General features: G+C 37.4%; 1 protein-coding gene across 8 annotated transcripts in view; it reads right to left on the bottom strand.

Moving 5' to 3' along the window:
• The window catches only part of LOC311440967 (uncharacterized protein), a 181,617-nt gene extending 158,091 nt beyond the window's left edge, over nt 1-23,526 (bottom strand). For 4 of the 8 annotated variants that reach the window (XR_014695685.1, XR_014695686.1, XR_014695687.1 and 1 more), the window contains exons 1-2: nt 23,422-23,521; nt 4,581-4,682 (exon numbers count right to left, since the gene is read on the bottom strand). The gene's annotated coding sequence lies outside the window, so the exon portion shown is untranslated. Of the gene's footprint in view, nt 1-4,580; nt 4,683-23,421 lie in introns of all 8 variants that reach the window. The other 4 variants (XR_014695683.1, XR_014695684.1, XR_014695681.1 and 1 more) reach the window with 3 other exon arrangements.
• Nucleotides 23,527-23,856: the final 330 nt, after the last annotated feature.

Genomic DNA, 23,856 nt, shown 5'->3' with positions numbered 1-23,856 from the left:
AAACTTCTTTGAAACAAACAAACAAACAAACAGATTAAAACTTTGCTACATTTGGGAACAAACAGACAACAGAAATCAGAAACCAGAGGAAGAGAAACGTAAATGAAGACAGCCAAATAGCTCATTAGCTGGGTCATCCAACATTTCGCTTGATCCAATTAGGCAACTAATCCCTACACTGCTGTTTCCTCTTTCTTCTTTTCTGGACCCAAGAAATTCCCCAGTAGAAACTTAAGTAAACAAATATGTGATAAAATGAGAAGCTATGCTTTTGATGAATCAGTATTCTCAGGAAAAAAAAAAAAAAAGTTTCATCAGCAAGCCCCACTTAAGCCTAATTATAAGTGATATTTTAAAACACATCATGATTTTAGACTGTGAATTAGGGGAAAACAATATGAAAATGTATTATTGTTATGTCTCTTGTAAAATTCCAGTTACAAGAAAAATATTTAAATAGAAAGGTATTTAGATGTTGCACTGAACTATTTTCAGTAGATTGCCCTATTTATCTAGGCAAAACTTCACTCTCCTGCTACCTTATATTCAGATTGCAAGATATTGCAAGAAATTGCAAGATATGAGACAGAGTTCACCACAGAGTTCACAGCTTTTAAAAGTTTAAATCAAGAAATAGAAAATAGAAAACATTAAGTATTTTAGAATTCTAGAAATGTACCTATGCCAAATATATGCTCTGATAATAATGTGTACATGTATAGTGAAGAGAAGGTTCCCCACACTAAAAGGCTTGAAAGTGTAACAAAAGCAATGGTCATGAGAGCTTCCAATCCAACTTAAACAGCATATGTGCATAATCTACCATCTAACATCATATTCCAAACTTACAGTAGGAATTACTGAACAAAAGAGAAAACTAAAATTTTGAGTGAAATCTAATAGCGAAACATGTCACAGGGCAAAATCATTATTCAAAGTAACTTAGAAGTGAAAAAGAGCAATTTAGCTAATTTGAAAACTGGGCTAGCTCAAAAGCACTGTTCTTCAGTAGTCGCTTTACTGCTCCTTAGCAGATGGCTGGGACTGTATTACAGAGATCCAGAACGTTATGATGAAGGCCAAGTGCCCCAAACAGCACACCAAATGCTTTTATTTTCTAATTTCTAGTCTCTTGCACACTAATGCCACGGTGCAGATACTTAAGTCACAGGAAGACGAGCCTTTAGAAACGAACTGCCACTTACTACACAGCCTTAGCAGTTCAGCTCTTTGGTGAGTATGGCACTCCTTTTACAAGAACTGAATTTTACTGAGCAAGTGTTTGAGGAAAACAGATAATAGCAGTTACTTATCTTCTCATCAGAGAGCAAAGAATATAAATTCTACTTAAAGTCTGCTTCTATTTCTTATTTCTTGAAGCATTACGTGAAGCGGCAAACTCTATCAACAGCATCCTTCCCCTCTGAATAAACGTTATCACATCAGAACAAACACTGTAATATTACAAAGTTAGCTGTAACGCTGCTAGAAGCGTCAGGGAAAATATGCTCTTACCTATATACATGAAGTTAGCAATGATGTTACTTCTTGATGTTACCACATTTACTGCTTTGGGTAACTCCAAGCTATTATATTTTAATCTCTTTTTACCTGAAGACTGCTCAAATTCCCAGCTCTTCACCGCATCCCATTCATCTCCATACATGTACTGCCTTTGTTTGGGGGAAAAAAAAAAAAAAGAAGAAGAAAAAAACACACCACAGAATCACCTTGTTTTTATTAAATGTCACTGAACCACAATGAGCCCTCAGATGTTCTAAGCACTTAACACAGCTCCCACTACATGTATGTCACAGACCCTAGTGCCAAATCAAAGTAGGGGATAAAACTGTGTTGGCCTACTGAGTCCAATGGAGATGTGACATCTTAGATATTCTAAGAATTACAGAAGAGCAGGAACAGAATGGTTTGGAAGCCCCGTAACACTATGTGTGTGTTTTAGGAAAGAGTGTATCTTCAAGTTTTAGACAGAATGACAGGACAGATTTTACAAAGCAATAAAGCTAAAACTTTCAACCATGAGACCCTGATTAAAATAAATAAATAAATAAATAAAAAATCTAAGTTGGAATTTTTGAGAAATATAACTCTCAGTGTACTAGAAAAGACATTTGTTCAGCCCTGTTCAGAGCATCACTTACAACGGTTTAGAAAAGACTGTGAGTGAAATACAGACTTCTTGAAGCACATGATGTACATGAATTCAGCTCCACTGATGCTCTCATTGTAGAGTTCAGTTGCATTTACTTCTTATGAACCTGGTCTGATGAATTCAATTACTGAAGGAAGTCTGTTTTTAATTCTGAGAACTACTACTTCTTTCAATTTAAATTGATTAATAATAAAAGTTACAGCATTTCAGAAGAACAGCATATAAATTAACTATAAACTGAAGCCCTAGCCCATAGCAATGTGATACAAAGCTTTCCTTCATATCAGCTTGGATGCAGCTTTCAAGCATATTCTAAAGGTTGAATATGGGTAAATATTTTATTTTACAGATATAAATTATAGTTTATTGCCAGCTGTTTAAAATATCTATGATTTGGTAAGATGAGTCTTGCTAGCCCCCAGCTGTCTCCCATTTACTTGAATGGGAAAAACACTGGGTAAATTGCTGCCCATGGAACAAAAATATAAGCAACTCAAGTACCCATAATTTGTTGTAGTTTTAGATCATCCTAATTTAGATATTTTTCAAAAGATATAATGAAAAGTAGACTCTACTTAATTGCCACCCTGATAAATAGCTGTAGCAGGAAGATAATACCATTAGTAGAATGGTAAATTAAAAGCAAGATGTAAAAGCTATTCTGCATCAATAACATACCCAATGTGTTAGGAGTGAAGTTGTTTGATGGGCTGATCACAGAAGTTTACAGTGACCTACCACTATATATCCTACCATAAATATTATTTGGCAAAACTATTCATTATTTTCAAGGAAATTTTTCTTGCTCTTGAATTGATATCTACATAACTACATAGATATATTTAAAGAAAATCTAGAAGTTTTATTACTTCACTGTGTTCTTGGGTAACAATATGAAAACAATATTTTGTGTGCTCTCAATGAGGCATTGAAATATCTTTCTTTGCATGTTTTATCAAACAAAAAATGTAGAGTACGTGGGGATTTAACATAAAATCAGGATATGTACCTGAATGCAGCAGCAAGAAAGGAACTCTGAGAAACGAAAATTGACAACATGAAAGCAGTTATCTCATGTCTCAGCAAGTCTGTAGCAGTGTCTAATTATTTGTGATTTTTGTGGTTCTGATTTCTGTATGTTAACCAGAGAAAACATATGGGGTGAATACTGGTTCATACTACGCTATCTGTCAAAGGTTTCTGTAGACCATTAGGTACTGTCACCACTAAGCAAAAACCGCAAGCTCAATAACTGAGAACTATGTAGCTCTTCAATATATGCAAAGCTCAAGTATTTTATTCTCCATCAAAAACACATTTAATATTTCCTTTTGAAGGCTATTTATAACCACAAAGGCAATTTTGTCCTCTTTGACTAGTTAAAACTTTAATCTCTGGCTTTCTGGTTCAGAAGATACTCCTCACAGAACAATTTTTAACTGTTACCATCCCTTTCTATGACTCTTAGCTGGGGCTGAGCCTTCCCCCTTGTTTTACAGGTTGCAGTGAAGTCCAAATTAAGAAAGAAAGCAGAAGAAGGCAGCAGGAGAGAAGTGAAGGAAGAAAAACACGTAAGGAAAGGAGAAGGAAGTGCAGAAGGTAAAAGTGTGGCTGACAGCTTTCGAGTCCCTCAGGATCGCAGTCAGCAGTGAAGAGAATTACCTTGCAGAAAAGGCACAGCTGGCAGGAAAGATGTCAACCACAGGAGGTAAAGAAAAACGCAGGCAGGAGGAGAAACCAGTGAGCCACTCTGTGGACAGGAGTGCCTTGGGAGTAACGCAACAGGAGTAAGACAGCCGATGACTTACAAACATGCACACAGCACATTAATTAGTACAACGTTTGATTATACCCATCAATCCTAAATTGCTTCCTTGGACACTAGTCCAAGAGGATACAGAAATTACCTCTTCACTCATTGATAGGCATGGTTCAAGAACAAACACCTTCTACCCTCATACCCAAAGATATTAACCAGTTGTTACTTCACATTTACTTGTTTCCCGTAATGGGCCCCATTTCATCTCCCTGGGTATTAAGAGCTGCTTCATAGCACATCCACGCAAGCAATCGGTAACAGTGCACTTAACCAGTCAGCAGGGGTACTGAATAATAAGCCCATCTGTACTGTACTTCCAACCCTGTCCTGAAAACACCAGTAAGCTCAAGGAACAATATTTTCAAGGTACCTCCATCTAACCAAAGGAATATTCTTATTCTTAGGGCAGTTCTCCTACAGTATATAAAATGAAAATTTTACTGTTCAGACATTAAAAACATTTAACTCTCTGTTTTGACAGACAGCTAATAATAAAATGTCTATTCACAATAACACCATTATAAAGGGAACCAGAAGCAAATGAGAATCTTCATTCTTCTTTCTACTATATCATATCACAGCACATACCCATTAGTGGAAAAAAAGACTTGGTAATCCCTGTGTTTGCACTCAGATTAGAAGAAAACAATTCAGAGTCACCTTGTGGTGGAAAGCTACCATATAGGTGTCCTGCAATGGAGAAAAAAAAAAAAAAAAAAAAAGTCAGGCAGGGTTCTAACCAACAGGAAACAATTACTACTGTATTTCTGCTTGCCTCAGTTTCTGCTAGGATCAAAGCCAAGGTTTGAAATTTCCATTTATTTATAGATACTTAAAATATTGTCAATATAATTCTGGACTTTGTAAGCAGTTGGCACTGAGCAATATCTGAAACTGTCCCGCTGTACTAAACTAAGGCAGTATTTTTTCCCATCAGAGAGTAGTGTGGCAATCCCCTTGATGTCTAATTCTTTGACAGCAATTCAGTTTTAGATAGCTTATAATAGGCTCTGCCTGAATTCTGCCAGGATTGAATTGTTATTGATTGGTATGAGGCAATGGTGTAGAAGGGTGCATTTCCACAGCTTATATTTGGATGGGTCAGATCTTCTGACAGCTGATTTTGTTAGAAAACCTGGGGTCATTTTGGGCACTGATTATTACACACCCTTGCATTTTTTCCATCACTGCAAGCTCAGCTTCTTACTCTATAAAAGGTACAAGTCATTTTCTTTCTGAGGTTTACAGAGTGGTTCTTTTGTATAAGATATTATAATCAGTCTTCCTTTGTATATAACCTTGCTTCACATTACTCTGAAACAGTACATTTGGTGTGTCAGAATGAAACATCTACTTTTTAAATGTTTACTGTGTTTGGGGCAAATTCAGCCCTCAGTCAATGGCACTACCCCACGGAAGTGAGTTAGCCCTCCAATCCAGTGTGAATAGTCCACAGAAGCTCTCCTATGTGTCAAAAAGGCCAGGCCAAAAAGTCAAAACAAACAAACAAACAAACCCAATCTTACTCTGTAGGTAGTAACTCACTGTTTTTTTTTTCTTTCTTTTCATCATCAGTATCAGAATTGTTCTCATTTATTTGAGAGGTTTGGCTCACTAATCAGAGTAATAACCCCAAACTTCCATGGATTGCACAATCTTGTTTTTTAGGAAGGAAGGAAGGAGGAAAGGAGGGAGGGAGAAAGAGGGAGAGGGAGAGAAAGAAAGGAGACAAAGAAAGAAGACTTCCCTCTACTATTTATCTAAAAGAATATTGTGCTCTATTTGAAGCCAAAGCTGTCACAGACAAGCTTTAACATCACTGAGCTTCAATTCTGCTATTGTCAGTCTTGTTGATGTTGAAAACACCAGCAATTATCAAACACAGCCTGAGTATAGCAACTGGGAGTTTTAGTCAAGAGGGGTTAGGAAGGAGAAAGAGGTTGCAGGCAACGGATGCGGAGTGCCTGATTCCTGCCTCAGCACTGCCTACCGGCCTGACTGAAGCTTTCTTACAAGCATATATTTCCCCATCACTGCAGGCTCAGCTTCTACAAAAGATGTACTTTTCTACACTGCTGAGTAAGTTGAACCCATTCAGGTTCCATTGCTGTACTTATAAATGCCAAAATACACCAAGTCAACAAAAATGTATGTATTTGACTTCAGAAGATGAAATGATGCAATTAGCAACATTACACTTGTTTTATCACCATTGCTTTGATTTAAATTGTTAGTGGTTTAAACATCTTAATTTCTAAGTGAATTATATAATTGTTTTTGTTGTCTGTTTCTTGATTCTTTTTGTATAATTAGGACATAGTAATTTACTTTACATCTCTTCAGTTTAATTGAGTTAATAATGTCTGCTAAGAAGCATGATGTCACACTACTATCTACTTGGCTGGAAAGCTGGGGGAAAAGCTTTCACTAGGTGTAAGAATTTCAAAGGGCACCTTTTCTTCCAGAGTTGTAAATCTGCAAAAGGTAGCTTTCTGTTGAAATGACACAGCTGTTTCCGTATTTTTCTGCTTCTGTTATTGCTCTTGTAATAGATCATATTAAAAAATCTTTCTTGACATGCCATGGTTCTCCCTGATGATATTGTTATCACAAAACACTATCTACTGTATCAATAACAGCAAGCAAGGATGGTCTGTATTGAAAAAGAAAAACTTAGCTTCAGTTAGCGTCTAATAACTGAAATTGCCTCCCTTGAACTCTATTAATACAGCCAGGATAGCACATCTGTCTCTACTGAGGAGTAACATTTTATCAGCCCTTCCACTGTTCCTGATCCAGACAGTCAGGAAAAGACCCAGCCTCCACTTGAACCACGTCAAGGGGACAGGCTCACCTGGAGGCTGGGTCCCACAGTGGTGCGTGGCACGAGGCTACAGCTGAGCAGCACCCAGTTCTCAGCTGTCACGTGGCATGGCAGCCTCTCCCTCAGAGCTGAGAACCCCCTCCATATGTACTGCTGGTTAGGAGGTCACATTGAGGTATCTGCACCTCTAGGCTGCACAGTATCTCACACAGTATGAATTGGATTTCGCCGGTCTGCTGTCATCAGCATAAAATTATAGAAAACAAAACCAATGCTGTATCTTAGGACAAACTACCCTTATGGTAGTAAAGCAACATCTACTTTAGGGGAGCCACAAAATTTCAGTTTAAAAACAATCACCATGAGTAAAATAACTCTATTCACTAAAGAAAATAAAACTGAATTCCTTCAGAAGTCCAATCATGTAAATAATGATTGCTCTTAATAATCCCTAGAACTGGTAGAGCTACTCACAAAGAAAATGCATCACAGTAACGGAAAGAACTTGATTAAAAACACCACATCTGTTAACAGACAAGTATTTAATATTGGTTCCCAAATAATGCTCAATAAATGTATCATGCTTTTCATTTCCAGATGGAATAACGGAGATGCTAAAAATAGGAAAAATAGGAAGAAAAATACAATGACAACAAGTACAGCCATGGAGGACTCCTAAAACTACGCATTTTCCTAGGTTAGCCTGTGACAAAAAAAAAAAAAAAAAAAAAAAAAAAAAAGCATCACATGGTAAAAATGCAATATTACAATTTTAGCTGAGAAAACAGCACTAAATAATAATTTATGTATAGAAAAACTATATGAAGTCAAGAAAGAAGTTCATTTTGGGGAATGTAATTTCTGCCATTCCAAGACATGGGAGCTCAGTCACAGGCTAATACATCACTCCTGCATCCCCAGCCCACAATGGGCAGTTCTGACTCTAACTTGCCAGCAGAGTTGATGCAGGCATCCTTTGTCCAAAGCTGACTGTATGCGGAGCGGTTACAGTCAGCAAAGGTCATACGGCTACTAGTAAGAATCTATAAACATCTAATAAATGTAGTTGTAGTTCTTGCAGAAGGTGACTGGTATTAGCACTTTCTGTCCCTCCTGGTTAAGTTCAGAACTAGTGTCCAAGAAGAGATGGGATTAATAGGAAAATGATGAAAGAAGAGGAAAAACAGCCTATAGCAACCTGCAAATGAGGCCACTTTATACAGGGTATCCTTAATCTTGACAAATCTGTTGTATACAGGGCTAAGCAAAATTTTATCCCCTAACTTTCAAAACACAAGATGGCCACAGTCTGAGACCAAGACCTACCCATTAAATGTAAGTGAATACTTTAGTCCTGTATTCTGGCCAGCTATAATATTCATTTTGAAAGTATCTGTACAATTTAACCTTCCAGTGCCACAGCCAGCAGCAAGATTTCCTAAATTAGCAAAAGTAATAAACAAGAGCCTCATTATATCTTCCTCTTCCCTTTTTTTTTCCCCCTCTAATGAAGCTCTCTGTCCTGTAACTCCTCTCATTTCCCTAATTCTCTCTTCATCACTGATTTCTTTATCCTTTGATATGATGGAGTCTCCTGTCATAAATAATGACAGATCTAAGTTTTCTAGAGGGCAGAGTATGAAAAGGACACGAAGGCATGTTGTTCTTAAAACTGTGGCCCAGCAAGGCAGATGGCTCATTAATGTACCAGTCTCGCCCTCTCAGCAAGGAAAAAACACACACTCACTTACACAGAGGGGTCAACCTGCGAGGCACACTCCCTCTGCTAGCTCAAGCCTAGCTGCCTCTGTTCAAGCTGTCTTCTGTACTACTTATGTTCACCTTTATGCAGCAATGAAGTGAATGAAGTTGGGACAACTCTTGATGCACGCCTTACAGCTTTGAGTCTGGCAAAAGCTGAAACTCTTAAGAGCCCCTTGAGATGAGCAAAAAAAAAAAAAAAATCCTTGGTATCGTGTTTCTTTGTAGACATCATTAACTCAATTAAACAAAAGAGAAATAAAGTAATTTACTGCTTGCTAATTACACACACAAAAAAAAAAAAAGAAAAAAAAAAGGTTTAACAAATGCAGGCAACAACAAAAAACTAATATAATTCACTCTGAAATTAAGATTTATTTTTTTTTAAACACCCCTGGCTTCTATCAAAGCAAGTGTAATAAAATAAGTGTATTGTTACTAATTATAGCAGTTCATCTCCTAAAGTCAAATACATGCAATTGTGATGACCTTATATATTTTGACAAATGAAACTTGAAAGAACAAACATAGCTCATCAGATCAGTTTCTTAACAAGGAAGCAAGGTCAAGACTATAGGCATATAGCTTTCTCTGCTTTTCTGGCTTTAAAGAAGGTGTCAAAAGCACATAGACAAAGCCCTCATCAAGTCTGACAACCACAGATGATCCCAGAAAAGGCACAAGGCCTTTGCCATCTTGTTTTTCTTCTTATTGTCATTTGAAGAATGGAAATAACATTCTGTTATGCCACGCAGTGCCCCATCAGTGCTCTGCCAACTTTGTTAAAGAAAGTGTATTGCTCCTTGTATTGCTGCTTCTGGGCTCTGCTTCTGGACAACCTTGGAAGCATGTAAGCTGCTTCCATACTCTAATCCCTCTATCTTTTTATGCTCATTTTTTTCCTTAAATAACAGAGCTTAATTTCACTTACGTCATTATCCACCCTCCAACCTCTCCATACTTGCTTCAGCAATAGTAAAGGCATAATGGCAAATTTATCAATCCTTGAAACTTATGGAGAGCATTACAAGGGACAATGCAAGGAAGTCAGGGAGTGAAAAATATGAAAGACTTCTCCCCTCTTTGAAGTTACTTTCCAATCCCCAGACTGGCAAAACTGTCATGGCTGTGATTGATTACTGCTCTGTTTACTACCCCAGAAACTCTATTAATTAGTATCATGCATCCTACTTCACACCATCATTTAATACCAATTTGACAGATTTTGTATACCTTTCATACCTTCAACTTTCCACAAATTCAACTTTTAACGCATTTCAATCAAAGATATTCTTGTTATATGGTTCCCAGAAATCATGGCAGTTCAATAAATGAAGCTTCCTATAAGTCTCAGAAATGAAACCGTGCTTGGAGATCTCAGTGACTCTGGTGCATTTAGAAATGTAAAGAATCATTTTAATCTCTAATGAGAAATTCTTCTGAAGCTCCAATGAGAAAGGAAAAGAAGGTATCAAAGCATAAGGCCTATGTTTCTTTTTCTCACATACTTTATCTGTGGATCTGATCCCAAGGGGCAATACTAGGGATCCTCTGAGTTTTACAGAAGCCACAAAAATTTCCAGAAACAACGGGTTTTTGTTGTTATTTTGGCTTTGTTGGGTTTGGTTTTGCTTTTGTTTCAAATCAGCTCACCTTACTAGCACAATCAATCCTGCTAACCTTAGCTATTGCAGATCAGAATCCAGACATGTTGGTAGGACGCTGGGCAGGAAAAAAAGAAAAGAAGAAAAAAAGAGAAAAATAGAAGCAAGCCTGCCTTGGTCACATGGATCCTGCAGGCAGTGGATCCCTGCTGAAACCCCCCCTTCCTAATTGATCGTCTTGCCCAGCAGTGACCTGCAGACTCTCCAGGATCTAAAGGAATGGTAGATGCACTTTTTAGCATTAATGTGTCATTAACAAAACCACTGTCTCAAGAGGATGAAGGCCTATGTTATTTTGTAAAATACTTAGCTGAATGACATATGCATTGTATCTGCTTAAGTGTACATATTGACTCTTATGTATTTAATCCATGATGTATAAAAGTAGCAAAATTATTGCCCGATAAGCCTATGCAGAACTCTTGAGGGAAAAAAAAAAAAAAAACAAAAAAAAAAAACTAATAATCTTTTACTCTGAGTTAAGGATAGTTGACTTTTTGTCTATTAGTGTAGCTTTGATTTTATAGTGTAATTAAATTTCAACCCAATGTGTCCAACTTCTGCAACAAATGATATATATTTCTCTTTCTTCTCTTTGTGTTGAAAATATATCCTGGCTGACTAGAATCACTGTGGCAAGCTGTAAATGATGTATGAAATGAAAAATCCCTGCTCACTGCAAAGAGAGAATGTAGACAGGGCTCAACAATTGCTGCTGGGCCACGCTATTTGCTGAAATATTCAGCTCAAATATGATCACACAAGCTTGCCAGTGCTGACACCGGGCAGCAAGATGCACGTATGAGTTTTCAATTTTATTCGGAATCAAAGGACCAAGCGATAACTGGCCTGATAAATTCAGGAAAAAAATAAATAAAATAAAAATAAAATATCCCAAATCTAAAGCAGCATTAGTTGATTTTATTTTATTTTATTTATTTACTCCACTGGCTAATGTTTAACTGCCTCTTTCTCACTAGTGCTCTTAACTTTTGAAATTCACAAAGTGACATAAGAAGGGCTGGACAGATAGAAAAATTTTTAAATGACAAATGGTTCGAGCACTCCAGAACTATTTGTATAAACTACTGAACACATATTGAACTAGTGCCATTAGGGTACATTGCAATCAGGAGGGTTCTTTGAGGGTTCAACATCTTTGACCAAAGTCAAAGGCAAAGATTTTGCATTTTATGGTATATAGACAAAGAAAAATATCTCCATAACTCAGCACAAATAAAAACCAATTTGCATTCCTGCACAGCACTGTTGGTTCATTGGAGATTTTTATGTTAACTGCTGAGACTGAGGCTATGACTTAACAATAGGCAGGCTTGTGCAGATTACCAAGTTCCCACTAAACCCATAGCCCCTATTTGTTGACATCGCACATCTCACGGTTTTCCCCATTTTACCAAGTCAACTGAAACACAGCCATGCTGTGAACTGAATCAGGAATCTGACTTGACTTTAACAAACCCCACCTAGGAAAAAGAAAGGGAAAAAAAAAAAAAAAAAAAAAAAAAAGAAAAAAAATGAAGGGCAAGGAGTATTTTGGTAAACCATACAAGTTCTCCCTAAACAGAGGGAGGGAACAGATGAGCCATGAGACTCTTTCACCATGCCAAAGCTGCTGAGCCTGTACAAAATAACACAGGATATGGTTGGTGCCCATTCTGTCATTAAAAGCATCCAGAATGGGTACCCAAACACCACAAAGAGCTGTTTGGAAGAGCTGTCAATTACTAACCTTCAGGTATAAGAGCTGGGAAGGGAAAGACAGCAGCTGTAAAGAGGAGTGTCTGTCTATGCAGTAGATCTGTGGCTTCTGTGTCCTGTGATGACTGGGAGCCTGACTGACAAAATGCAGATCATGTAGCACCTATGGGGTTCTCTTTAAAGATTTTCATTCTTGAAGCCTGTCTAAGATCACACAACAAGCTGAAATTTGAGATTTCTTTCTGCCTGTGTGTTCTTCTTTCCCTCTTTTCCATTGAGCTGGCTGCAAAGGTTAGAACATTGTCTCACCTCCCCTGAAGGCAACCAGCAAAAGGGAACCTCAAAAAAGGCTTTAAAATCCTTATACTTTAAAATGTATTAGCTGTTAAACTTTGGTTTTGTTCAGACATTTTTACATACACATTTTCATGCATTATGGAAGTTTGGAAGTCTAGCTTTACATACTTAATGTTTAACCTTCCAGGCATATTTTTGACTTCTTACCCCCTCTGAGTGAGTGTTAATTCAAACTAGTCAAGAGGGCACGAACTTGAACAGAAGATCTCTTTTTCAATGTTATTTTCTCCAGACCTTTCAAAGATAAGGTTAGATATATGTGTCTGATCCAAATGTGGTGCAAGCAGTTAATGGCCCTCAAAGCACTCATATAGCACCTTGAGGCCAGAGTTGATGAACTGAAGGAGCAGGGAAATACAGATGTCTCTACAGAAATAGCAAAGCGGTCCTACATCAGAGCTGGCTGTCCTTACCATGTAGCAGGGAACACAGGATACACACACAGAGCTGGGATGGGGAAGGTCGCTATTTTAATGATATAGAATATAATAGAGAAAAAAGACTACACTGTAAGATCTATTTAGATCTATTGTACCCACACGGATAAAGGCCCAAATGGCAGAAAACAAAGATGTTAGAAGCATCACTGTGTTAATCACTTCTTGATCAGGGAATGAACTCTGACTGCACAGGGTACTTTATTTAAGGTCTTTTTCCTTATGTGTTTAAACACTGACTAGTACAATGACAGCATGGTCTGCAAATAAGGCTGCTGTGCATTACTACTGTAGTTGGAATGCTTCTCCTAGACATTATTTATTCTGAGCATTGTTCTAACATCCATGATCCCTAGTCATGGAACAGGACCCCACTGAGAAAACCACGTCTAATAAAACAGCAGTAACAGGCAACTTCAGCCCTTTGTATATAAATTAGATAGCTTAATATTGTTACAGCCTCAAGATGAGTAGAACTCCATCTGTGCACGGCTTTCTGCATTTGTGTTTGACCAGGTGCTTAAAGCCTGAGACATCATTTGTTGCCTTCCTGCAGCAGGGAGGACCAGCTGGGAGCAGTGTAGCCTACCAGAGAGACCCAAGAACTGGGAGGCAGCCCCTGTGGCTAACAAATTTGGACAAATCCAACCAAATGTTCTGAGAGCTTAAGAGAGTTTAGAAGAAGGATTTTTCAACTGCCTACTGTCTTCATTCATGGTCAGCAAAAGGAGCAAAAAATAAGGTTTAAAAAAAAAAAAAAAAAAAGCTAGAGAAAGAAGGACTCAAAGCAAACTAAGATTAAATTTGAATACTGAATAGCTAAAGGTGCAATAAATAATGAATAAATAAATTATTTAGTTCTAAGAAACAACAAAGAAATAACAAAACAGAGGATGATGCACTAGAATAATGGAAGATAAAGGGCAAAATAAAGTGACAGAAGTTAAAGAACTGAATTACTTTTGGCAGGAGCCTCTGTGTTAGGATGATAACACCTAGCTCAACTTTTTCTCTTTGGAGTAACGGAACCAGGATGCACCTAATGTATGCATGTCAAAAAAAAATAAATAAAAATAAATAAAAAAATAAAATGTGTCTGGGGCTGTTTCTCCTTTTCTCCTTCTGCAGAGCAGGTATTTGAAAACACAGACCCTTTTGGTGCTCCTTAGCACCTTGATGAGAAAGATAACCCTAAGTGCCTTCATGGATTTCCTTCCTCCCTGGAGACAAGACCAACCCAGGCTTGCAACTTTCACTCTGATAAAGCTTATCAGAAAATGAGGGAATCTTTGCAGTAAAACAAAGAAGAAATTTATTGCCTAGTCTCAAGATCAGACTGTTAGCTATAGCATTGGATACAAAAGGTCACCCGGAAAACCCAATTTTAGTCTAATCTTTCTTCGATTAAAGTTTCATATTTACCAATGGAATACTTTTCTAATTGCTAACTCTTACATGGGATTTCAGGATATATTTGACACACTTGAGACAAAGGTTCAAGGTTAACAAACATAACCTGTCTCCTGAATGCCATTTTCAGTAATCAGCACTTTTATCGTACTGGACCCAAGTGTATGTTCATTTTAAATTCTACTCTGAGATGCAAATAATTCTCAATGTCTCTACCGACCAGCTAGCTGTCTTTGATACCATCTCTACCTTATCACACCCATCAGCCAAAAGATATACAGGCTCTCAAAAAAAGCTTTTAATGGCTTCTTCTAGAAAATTTTGGGAAATAGGGAATTCCCTATAAGCAGGGAATTCCTGCTTTATTCATGCCAATTGGCTGCTTCTCCTCAGTTTAATCTGTTCATTATATACGAATCATTGATTCATATATATGGAATACCATGAGATTGATAATACATACTTCCTGTTTGGTTCATGACTTATTTCATTAGCTTTCTGTATTGTACACATGATGCTCCTAACAGTTATTTTTGGAGTATGGTGCCAATGCATTCTGCAGCACGTCCCACAGCTCTGGTCCCCATGTTCCTCACGTTTCCTCCCTACAGGACTTGGGATGGTGCACACCTGCTCCAGCTAGGACACAGTCAGCTAGGCTTCTGCATCTGGGAATTGGAACGTCCTCTAATAACTAGCCATATCCATAAACTAGGGTTGGATACAGGAAGAAATGTATATGAAGTGCAAACATACATGGAGAGAGGCTAATCTTCATGCAGCTATCCTAAGGGAACTTCAGAATGAAATGACTGAGCTGAATACAAAAAAAGTTATCAACCTAAAATTATCTACAATACCAAGGGACTAGGGGGCACAGTTAATTTATGTTTATCCTTCAAAAAGTTATAGGGGTGATTCTGAAAACAAGACACCAGTAAGATTTTTGAAAATAAAATAAAAAAATGCTGAAACAACTGAACTGCAACCAGAATGAATTAAACATGTTAGGGACAGAAAAGCACAGCTCCTACAAAGGAAGATGTGTCACTGTCATCCATTTGGGGATTGTAAACAAAATTGAATGAGGAAGAATGCTAGGGTTTAGAATGTTAGGGTTAAAGTTTTTTGTGCTGGGAAGAAGAAAGCTTCTAGAACTATGGAAGTTACCTTCCTTTATCTCAAAGCACAGTGGTGACACCTTTTAAAACTAAGTATGTGAAGGGGAGCAGAAGGAAAGTTGAAGGAATGCTGCTGATCAGAAGCCAAGTGAACACTAGAAAAGGAGTTTCCACATTGATTCTAGTCTTGAACATTAAGGGGAAGACAAATGTTCAGGTAAGAGCAATGGTGGAGACAGAGTTTGGCTTTTTGTTTGTTTTTGACTATTTTGCTAATCTGATGATTTTATTTGTTTTCAGACTGCCCTAAGTGTCTGCTTACACACATACTGGCCAAAGGCCTTTGTGAAGAAAGTTATAAATACTTGCATGAGGGAACAGCAGAAGTAAAAAATCTCTCCATGCTGTTGTAAGCTTCCCCATTTTTGATTATGAATCAGAATAGTGAGGCGACAAAAAGCTGTGTGCCAGTACTATGGTGTCTGATAATATAGTTGGCCATTTACACTAATCAATCACTTCATCCCCTTACCATCTATCCATTCATTCCTATAAATACCAGAAACTTAAATTTCCTTAAAATAAAATAAATTTTAAAAAAATCTAGGAAAATCTATGAAACATAAAAAGTCATCATAAACTCTAGTCTTTTGGGTCTCAGGCAGAACACACAGAACACAGGTGTACTTACTGCACACAAATATCAGGGGAAGAAAAGAGCTGTACAGGAAATGCAAAGACAAATGAAAAGTAAGTGGGAGCAAGCAGCAGTAACTGTGAACAGAATGAAGGAGATAAACAATAGGGGTGCCTCCAGTGCTGTTACCATTAACACAGAAAAGAGGAGAAGATGTATCTTGGATCTTTTACTACATAAAAGTATTCTATCAGCATGCCTGAAACATTCACACCAGCCATATGACTGTGTTACACTTACCAGCAATACTTATTGCTATACAAGAGAACCTTAAAATACTGTCTGGGGTATATTTTGCATCACTGTCAATGCAACACCAAACATTTCTTTAAAGCACTGTTGGTCACTCACTCAAAAAGCTGACCCCTGAGACAAAGTAAAATCTTACTTCAAAACAGGCAACATATGGACAAGCTGGCAAACTTTTCTGCACTAATATTTTGGCTTGTTGCCTCCCTCAGCAATTGATAGTAACTTTTGAAGATAAGCTAACTGTTCCTTATACCTTTGGGTTTAGGAAATATCACATATCAGAGCTTCATGACCAAATTAACTAACTTGAGGTCTAACCCCTTCCCTAAGGACCCTTTCCTGGCTTTATTATTGCTGCTGATATTGTAAGTATAGTGTTAAATGGCCAATTCACACATGTACCATGTTTTGCACATTGCCTGAACCTGCTGGAACATGATTTTTGTAAGAATGATGAGAGTAATAAACATCTTCTGGCAGAGGCTTGCAAAATCTGCACACATTTTACTCACTCAGTAATGGGCCATAAAACTCTTAGAGAACTGCAGGAGAAAAGCAATGTACATACACATGCATAAATTAAAAGAAGAAATGTGCACTCGATAGAATGCTGCCGTTGTAGGCATTTAGAAAAGGCACGTGTGGCAGGAGAAAAATACATACATACTCAGTAGCACCCACAACAGTCAGAGAAATTAGAGAATACTAGTTCCTAAGAACAGATCTTATGGCAGAGCATTCAGTGATCCAGTCCCACCAGTCGCCTCGGCTGGATCCATGGTTTATTCCTCTACAAGGGCTATAGCAATGTTGCAACAGCAACTGTGTAGGCAGAAGAGTCTTGAAGCATACTCTCCCCCATCCCCCTATAACATAGACTCCCTGCGTGTTCTCCCTGGGTGACTGGGAGAATAGTTCCTGACAGTAGGGAGGAACCCCAGAATTTACTCTGCTTCACTAACCAAGTATAACTTTACTGGAATGGTTTCAGATATTTTCCAGCCTGTAGAGAAGGCACTGTTCTTGTTGTCTTGCCCCCCTCATCTGACTTGCTTTTGAAAGAACTACTGCTCACCTGCCATGGTCCTTCCAGAAGCATGGGTAATACAAATTACTGTCATGCACAGGTGACTTTCTGGGTTAAGGAGGACAATAGTGCTTCTTCTATGGTACCTGACAGCATTACATTACTGACACACAGCTGGATTTCCTCCAAACCACATCCAATCAGAGGGATAATAAAATTGCTGTGGATTTTCTAAAGCTGAGAGACTAAGTTTAACTTCTGTGCTAGAAGAATTCTGCCAGTAGATCAGGAAAGTCTTGGAAACTTGTATGTAAAACAAAAGCAAGAATGCAGAAAAAAGACTTCGCAATTTTAACGTGAAAGCTCTGATTACTTCTCTCTGTTATTTAGATTACCTACCTACCCCATCACTACAGCAGGACAAACTTTTACTTACCAAGGAACCAATGTGAAGCCTGAAATTGTAAAGCAATGGACATTCTGCACACTGCTACTGCTTCAAAGGGACTGGGGGGTCTCTGCAGGTCCTAGTGTGGCCAGCGGCGTGTGGCAAGTATTGCCTGTCTTCAGTGAGAAGCTCTGAGCATGCAGAGAAACACTGACCAGACAGCAGTGTAACCGGGGCAGAAAGGACACTTTTGCCCTGAAGTTCATGAGAGACCAGTATTAAACATAGGAAAACAGAAGTCCTTTGTTTTGCTTCCTTGTTTTAGGGAATTAATCTGGACCCTGACAGTAACACTTGTACTTAAACAGGATGAGCTCTGAATGAAAACCAATAAACGTATGAAACCAGTAAACATATGAGAGGAGAAGGTGGGGGCGGGGGACAAAAGGAAAAAAAAAAAAAAAGGAAACAATCACGATTTTTTGCACTGAAATAAGTGAAATCAACAGGGCTTAACCAAATGCCATTGCTCTCTCTTGTAACAAATTGAGGGCCATCCTACATAGTAGGGGTGACAGAAGACATTCCTATTGGACACTACCATGACCCTGAAAGATGGGCTCTTACATGCTCAAGTGAATTCCTGATCATGTATTTTATTTCTCTTTTATGTAACACAATTTTTTAAGTTCAGTTATGACAACTGTGAAATATTTTTTTTAGATCTATGAAATGTATGGGTATATCCTGTCTCTCAGGGCTCCTTGCAGTATTGTTCTTAGAGTGAAAGTTGACTAAAATGATTTTCTGGTCTGAAGTCCAATATATCTTCCCTTAACGTCTCTTGAATTGTTTCTCATAGTTCAAGATGGGATTACAAAAAAAAAAAATCGTAACTGAAAGAATTGCAACACCTTTGCAATTGCTCCAACAACTTGGATCAACTTTTGTTCAGTACTTTTACTGGAAGGACAGTATTTTATTATTCTAATAACTTTTTCAAGTCTCCTTCTTTACTGAGATGTTCTGGAAACTTAGCAATGACAAAATTACCTCAGACAGTCAACATTTTCCCAGTGATAAGGCTTTGTGTGCACTTTTCCAAAGTTTTATCTTTTTATTGTGTCATCTTAAAATACATATATATATTAGAAACCAATATCAGTTGAAAAGTAGAAAAGTGGAAATGTTGGCAACAGTCCTCCAGAGATCCTAGTTTATCTTCTATGGGGCAGAACAGATTTGCAGTTTATGAGTTTTGCAGGTTCAGAAATAATTTCTTCAGAAGCTTCAGTATCCTACCCTACAAGAACAGAATTCTTTTGGGGGTAGTGTGATAGGTAGTGTTGTACACAGGAGTTTCCCAAGAATATATGTATGATCAAAAGTTATCTAATGGTGAAAAAAATTTAGTTTTGAGATTTAGAGGAGAGAATTAGTTGCGTATGAGTGAAAATCTACCTGATCGTTAACTATAATATCAGCATAAGGAAAAAACAGACAGACAATAAGAAAAGGAGAAAAAAACAAAACAAAAAAACATGTAGTCAGGAAACTTTTCACTGATATTTTTGCTACTCTGTTAATTATTTAATAATAATAACCACCATGTTAATCAAATACAGGGAGACTAGACAAAAAAAAAGGCATTAAAGAGCATCTTTTGGGTTCTCATGCTCTAAGCTTCTTAATTTCTTTCTCTTCCTATTTTTAAGTCTTCTGTCTCCAAGTCTCACACTCCATTTTGTAACATAAGAAAGTTGTCTTATGGAATTTCCAAAAGACAAGCATATATTATTTACATCTGCAGTTATCTTAGGATTTTTTTTCAATATCTTTTTCTTCGGTATTTTTGGGGCCAGGTTTCATGAATAAGCTCATACTATGAAAAAGACCCCTACAAGGAAACACCACAAGAGAGCAGGATGGTCTTTTTATGTTAAGCATGTTTAGTCATTAAAAAAAAAAAAAAAAAAAAAAAAAAAAAAATGGGGGGGGGGGGAAGTGCCCACAGGAATGCTTTTTGTTGTGGCATTCATTAAGAACAAAGGCTAAACCAGTCTCTCTGACAGATTTGAAACCCATGCAGTTTCATTAACCCTGGCTCTTGTGAATTTACCCATTGCAGTAATATATAGCGTGGTTAAAGACCATCCATCAAAATGATGATAAATTTAAAACAGGATCACAATTCCATTAGATTAAGACGTTCCTTTATATTGCTAAGTGTTCCAAAGTACAACATGCAAAGTACCACTGCAAGTAGTGCATTTGTTCTAAAGTGCTTTTAAATACACACTTTAATTGCTATTTCTACTTTATCTAATCATCATCAGAATTACTGAATCTCAACACATTTGATAACATGAATAAGTCTCGTGGTAATGAACCTAGGTAATGTTTCATCTAAGTAAGAAAGCTTGCCAAGGGACAGTATATTTGACCATTAAATTTAACTACATGGCAGTTTAAAATGTTTTCATCTTTTGAAATTTGCATGTCTAAAAGAAACACAGTCAAAGAGCATTCAGATATGCAAGAGTAAACTTTCACTCCTTAATAAAAGTGTCTGTTATTAATTTCTACACAGGTATTGAAACAATGATACTTCATAGCAGTATTTGTAAGTGTTTAAAATAAAATGTTTAGCTACTCATTTATCATTAAAAAGATATAGATTGCATACTACGTACATAGGAGTCGAAAGCACAAAAAATGTAGACATGTATCTGTAACATGCAGCCCAATGTACTATTGCTTTGTTCAACAACAGACAAGCTAAAGTAAAAATATTTGACTGCCATAAGCTCTGTGACATCACTGAAATTATGCCAGTGACTATGTAGGATCAAGCCCTTAATACTGTAAAATGGTAATTCCATCTCACAAAACAAGAAATACTGTTTTGGCAGAATTGTATACAAGGAGAACATTGTGTCTCCACTACGTACGTAATATGGATAGCCCTGTATTCACATTGCCTAAACTCCTTTTAAGTCACTGTGTCTACAATTTCCCATGGACTCAGTGCCTTTTAAGGTCTAGATAAGAACCAATAGGTAACATAAGGCACAGGGACAAAGTGAAATTTAAACTGTGTGAACTTAGACACTACTGAAAACAGGTGATATTATCATCTTCTTTTCACCTGTGTATGAGAAACATTTTCTATAGCTAGTTGTTTGACATAAATGGATAACATGTATGAGAAAGAGAAAGCCCACTCCATCTGTTTGAGAGGTTTTTTTTTTTTTTATAATTCATCCCAGAGGTAAGAATTGAAAGCTACAGCATTTACTCATTATGGCTTCAGTGACTGAAGCATGGGAAAAAGTAGAATACCGATTTAGGAACAGACTCCTGATAGAGAGTTATATTGGATCTAAAATATAATATGGCCTAATTCTAATATTGTTGAGTAAAAGATTTTTCTTGCCATGAGACAAATAAACAAAATTATATACAGGCACAAAAACAGCTCATTTTGAAACATATGCCAAGTATTTTCTTAGGCTTCTAAATGCTATAAACTTCAAAATATGCCTGAAGAAAAATAAAACTTACCACATATCTTTTTTTTTTTTTTCTGCAGGAAATTTGTAAGCCATTAGTTTTTATAAATTGAGATGCTTTTCTCATAAGACAATTGTTTAAATTTTATGCTTGCATACTAGACCCTGAGAGATTTAGGAAAGACTGGAACTCAATTCTGGAAAGGAACGCCAGGTCCATTGAGCTTTGGTCTTCATAAGACCCGTTCATTGTAAACAGGCAGCACGGTTTTGTTTTGGTAAGACATCAGTTAGCAAGTTCTGGTTTCAATGAAAATATTAATTATTTACAATCATTTGCTGAATAAAAAAACATTTCCTTTGGTACTCACTTCTTGTTATTCCTGTCTATCTCGACAAATTTTCCAAGAAAAAAGTACAGATCTTAGAAAGACCAGATATGTGATAGCTTGGTTTGGCTTAGAAAACAGCCTGGAGAGTAACAAATGTTAAACAATGAATAGACAACAGAAATTTTCTATCTAGTGCACAAATACCCCTTTAAAATAAGCAGAGTCACAGCAGAAGCCTTAACTTAAGCCTCTGAGCAACAGCACTTCATTGAGGCTGGAAGGTTGCAGATAAAAAAATAAACAAATAAATAAATAAATAAATAATTATAAAAAAACACTTTATGACATTGCTTCTTTTTTGAGCAAAAAAGCACTTTGAATGAGATCAAGAATACAATTAAAACATAATCACAAAAAAACTTCAAGGAAAGTATGAGCAGTTGATCAAATCCCAATAAAATGAAAACGCATCATCTGCCAGCTTCTCTCTGGCAAACCATGTGATGTGAAGTTAGCAACGTGGAGTAGCTTTACGAACCTGAGCTGTCATGCTGGTAAATCACAAAAACACTACACCAACTTGTTGTGAATAATGCCTTCCAGCTAAAAAACAAATATGCATAGTCACTAAAAAAGAACTCTATCTTTCTCTTAAAATCTTTTCTTTATTCAAAAAAGTGTCCTAACCCTATATTGTAGCAACCAATAACTTTCACTATTGCTCTTTGTTGCCTTTCATACCTATGCAATGTTTCTTCAGTATGTCAATTTCATTTTATTTTAAACATTAAAAAAAAAAAAAAAAAAAAAGAAAAAAGAAAAAGTAATTTAAACATGACTTCTATGACAGTACATATTTCTAACTGCTGGCTGAGCCAGTTAAAGCATTAGCAGGTGATTGATTCCCAGCATCGTGGGACTGACTCTAAATATATTTGGTATTTAAATAGGAACTAGCCATTGACTTTGTAATCCCTTGTGCCACACTTGTCCTGCAAAAGGATAAAGACAAAAGGCTAGTATAGCATTTGTCAGGATACCCCCACCACCTCTCTGTCCCCAAAGGCAGTGACTGTAAATGTCTGTGACTTGAGGCTAGCCCATGTTCTGATATTATTGTGCACATTCCCAGAGGGAGCACTTTCAAAGGACGTTTGCATTCATGTTAAGGCAGAAAATTCAGCCGCTTTCCACAGTCACAGACTGCCCAAGATGAAGTGACTGACTGCTACACAGACAGAAAGCTGAAGGACATAACCATACTGCAGTATATGTTGTCACAGATTAAGGCTATTTTCACAGGGGACTGAACTAAATGAATAACTGAACTAAGAGATCTGTGTGCTGAGGTCTCATTGCTCATGTAAATGCAGCGACTGCATGGCTAAAATTGCCAAATACATAACCCTTCTTTTTTTAAAAAAAAAAAAAATAAAAATATTACAAAACTCATAAAGAAGATATTTCTTTAAATAGGAGGCTACAGACTTCTGATCCTGATTTTGATCAGGTCCCAGGTTACCTGAGGCTATGGATAGCCAGCTGTTGTACACGTAGGTGGTGCTGCTTTTCTCTCCTCCAGTGAGTTGTGTGGTAGCTGAATTACCACAATATATACAAAGCCTCCCATTATCCCCAAAAGACCCACGTAACACCCAAACTATAACACAGAACGCAGCCAGCATACCTCAGCCCTACGGAGTCAGTTTAGGTCCATCAGGACACACTAACTCAGCAGGATTTTGCAAGCCACTGGCCACAAGTTGCACACTACCCACTAGTTACCTCCTCACCTGGACATTTCACATCTTCTACCACTGCACTCTCGTACATTTACAATCACTACCACTGCATGCTCGTGTCCCACCTGCCCCCTCAGACACCCATGCAGAGCAGCCCAGTCACCGAGCCATCATCTTCTCGCTTACCTGCGCACACAACCCCTGCACCTGTGCTGTGGTCTTTCAGCACACAGCCTACACTAGGGCACAGCTGGCACTGGCATTCTCACTTGCACTTACATGCTTCTATCAAGCTATCTTTGAGGTATGCCCTTTTAACCTTTCTAACGGAAAATTAACTACAGCTGCATAAACCTTTCCATCAAAGTGTTCCTTTACTCACAGAGCTGGGCTGTTTTAGCAACATACCTACTGTAAGTAAGCAAGGCCTAAATATGGTATTTGTACAAAATCAACAAAATCTCTTTAACCTAAAAATTATATTAAGACATGAAAATGTAGCTGTTAAATTATACAAAATAAAACATATACGAGCACCTGAGATCTTGCACCCAAGCACCCAACTTGTTCTTTGCTCCACAGAACAACCAGTGTGTTAAAACAAAGCAGCTGTGCCCAGTC

The sequence above is a fragment of the Aythya ferina genome (assembly GCF_964211825.1).
Source record: "Aythya ferina genome assembly, chromosome: 8".
Taxonomy (NCBI): domain Eukaryota; kingdom Metazoa; phylum Chordata; class Aves; order Anseriformes; family Anatidae; genus Aythya; species Aythya ferina.
This window is presented reverse-complemented; position numbering and strand designations above follow the sequence as displayed.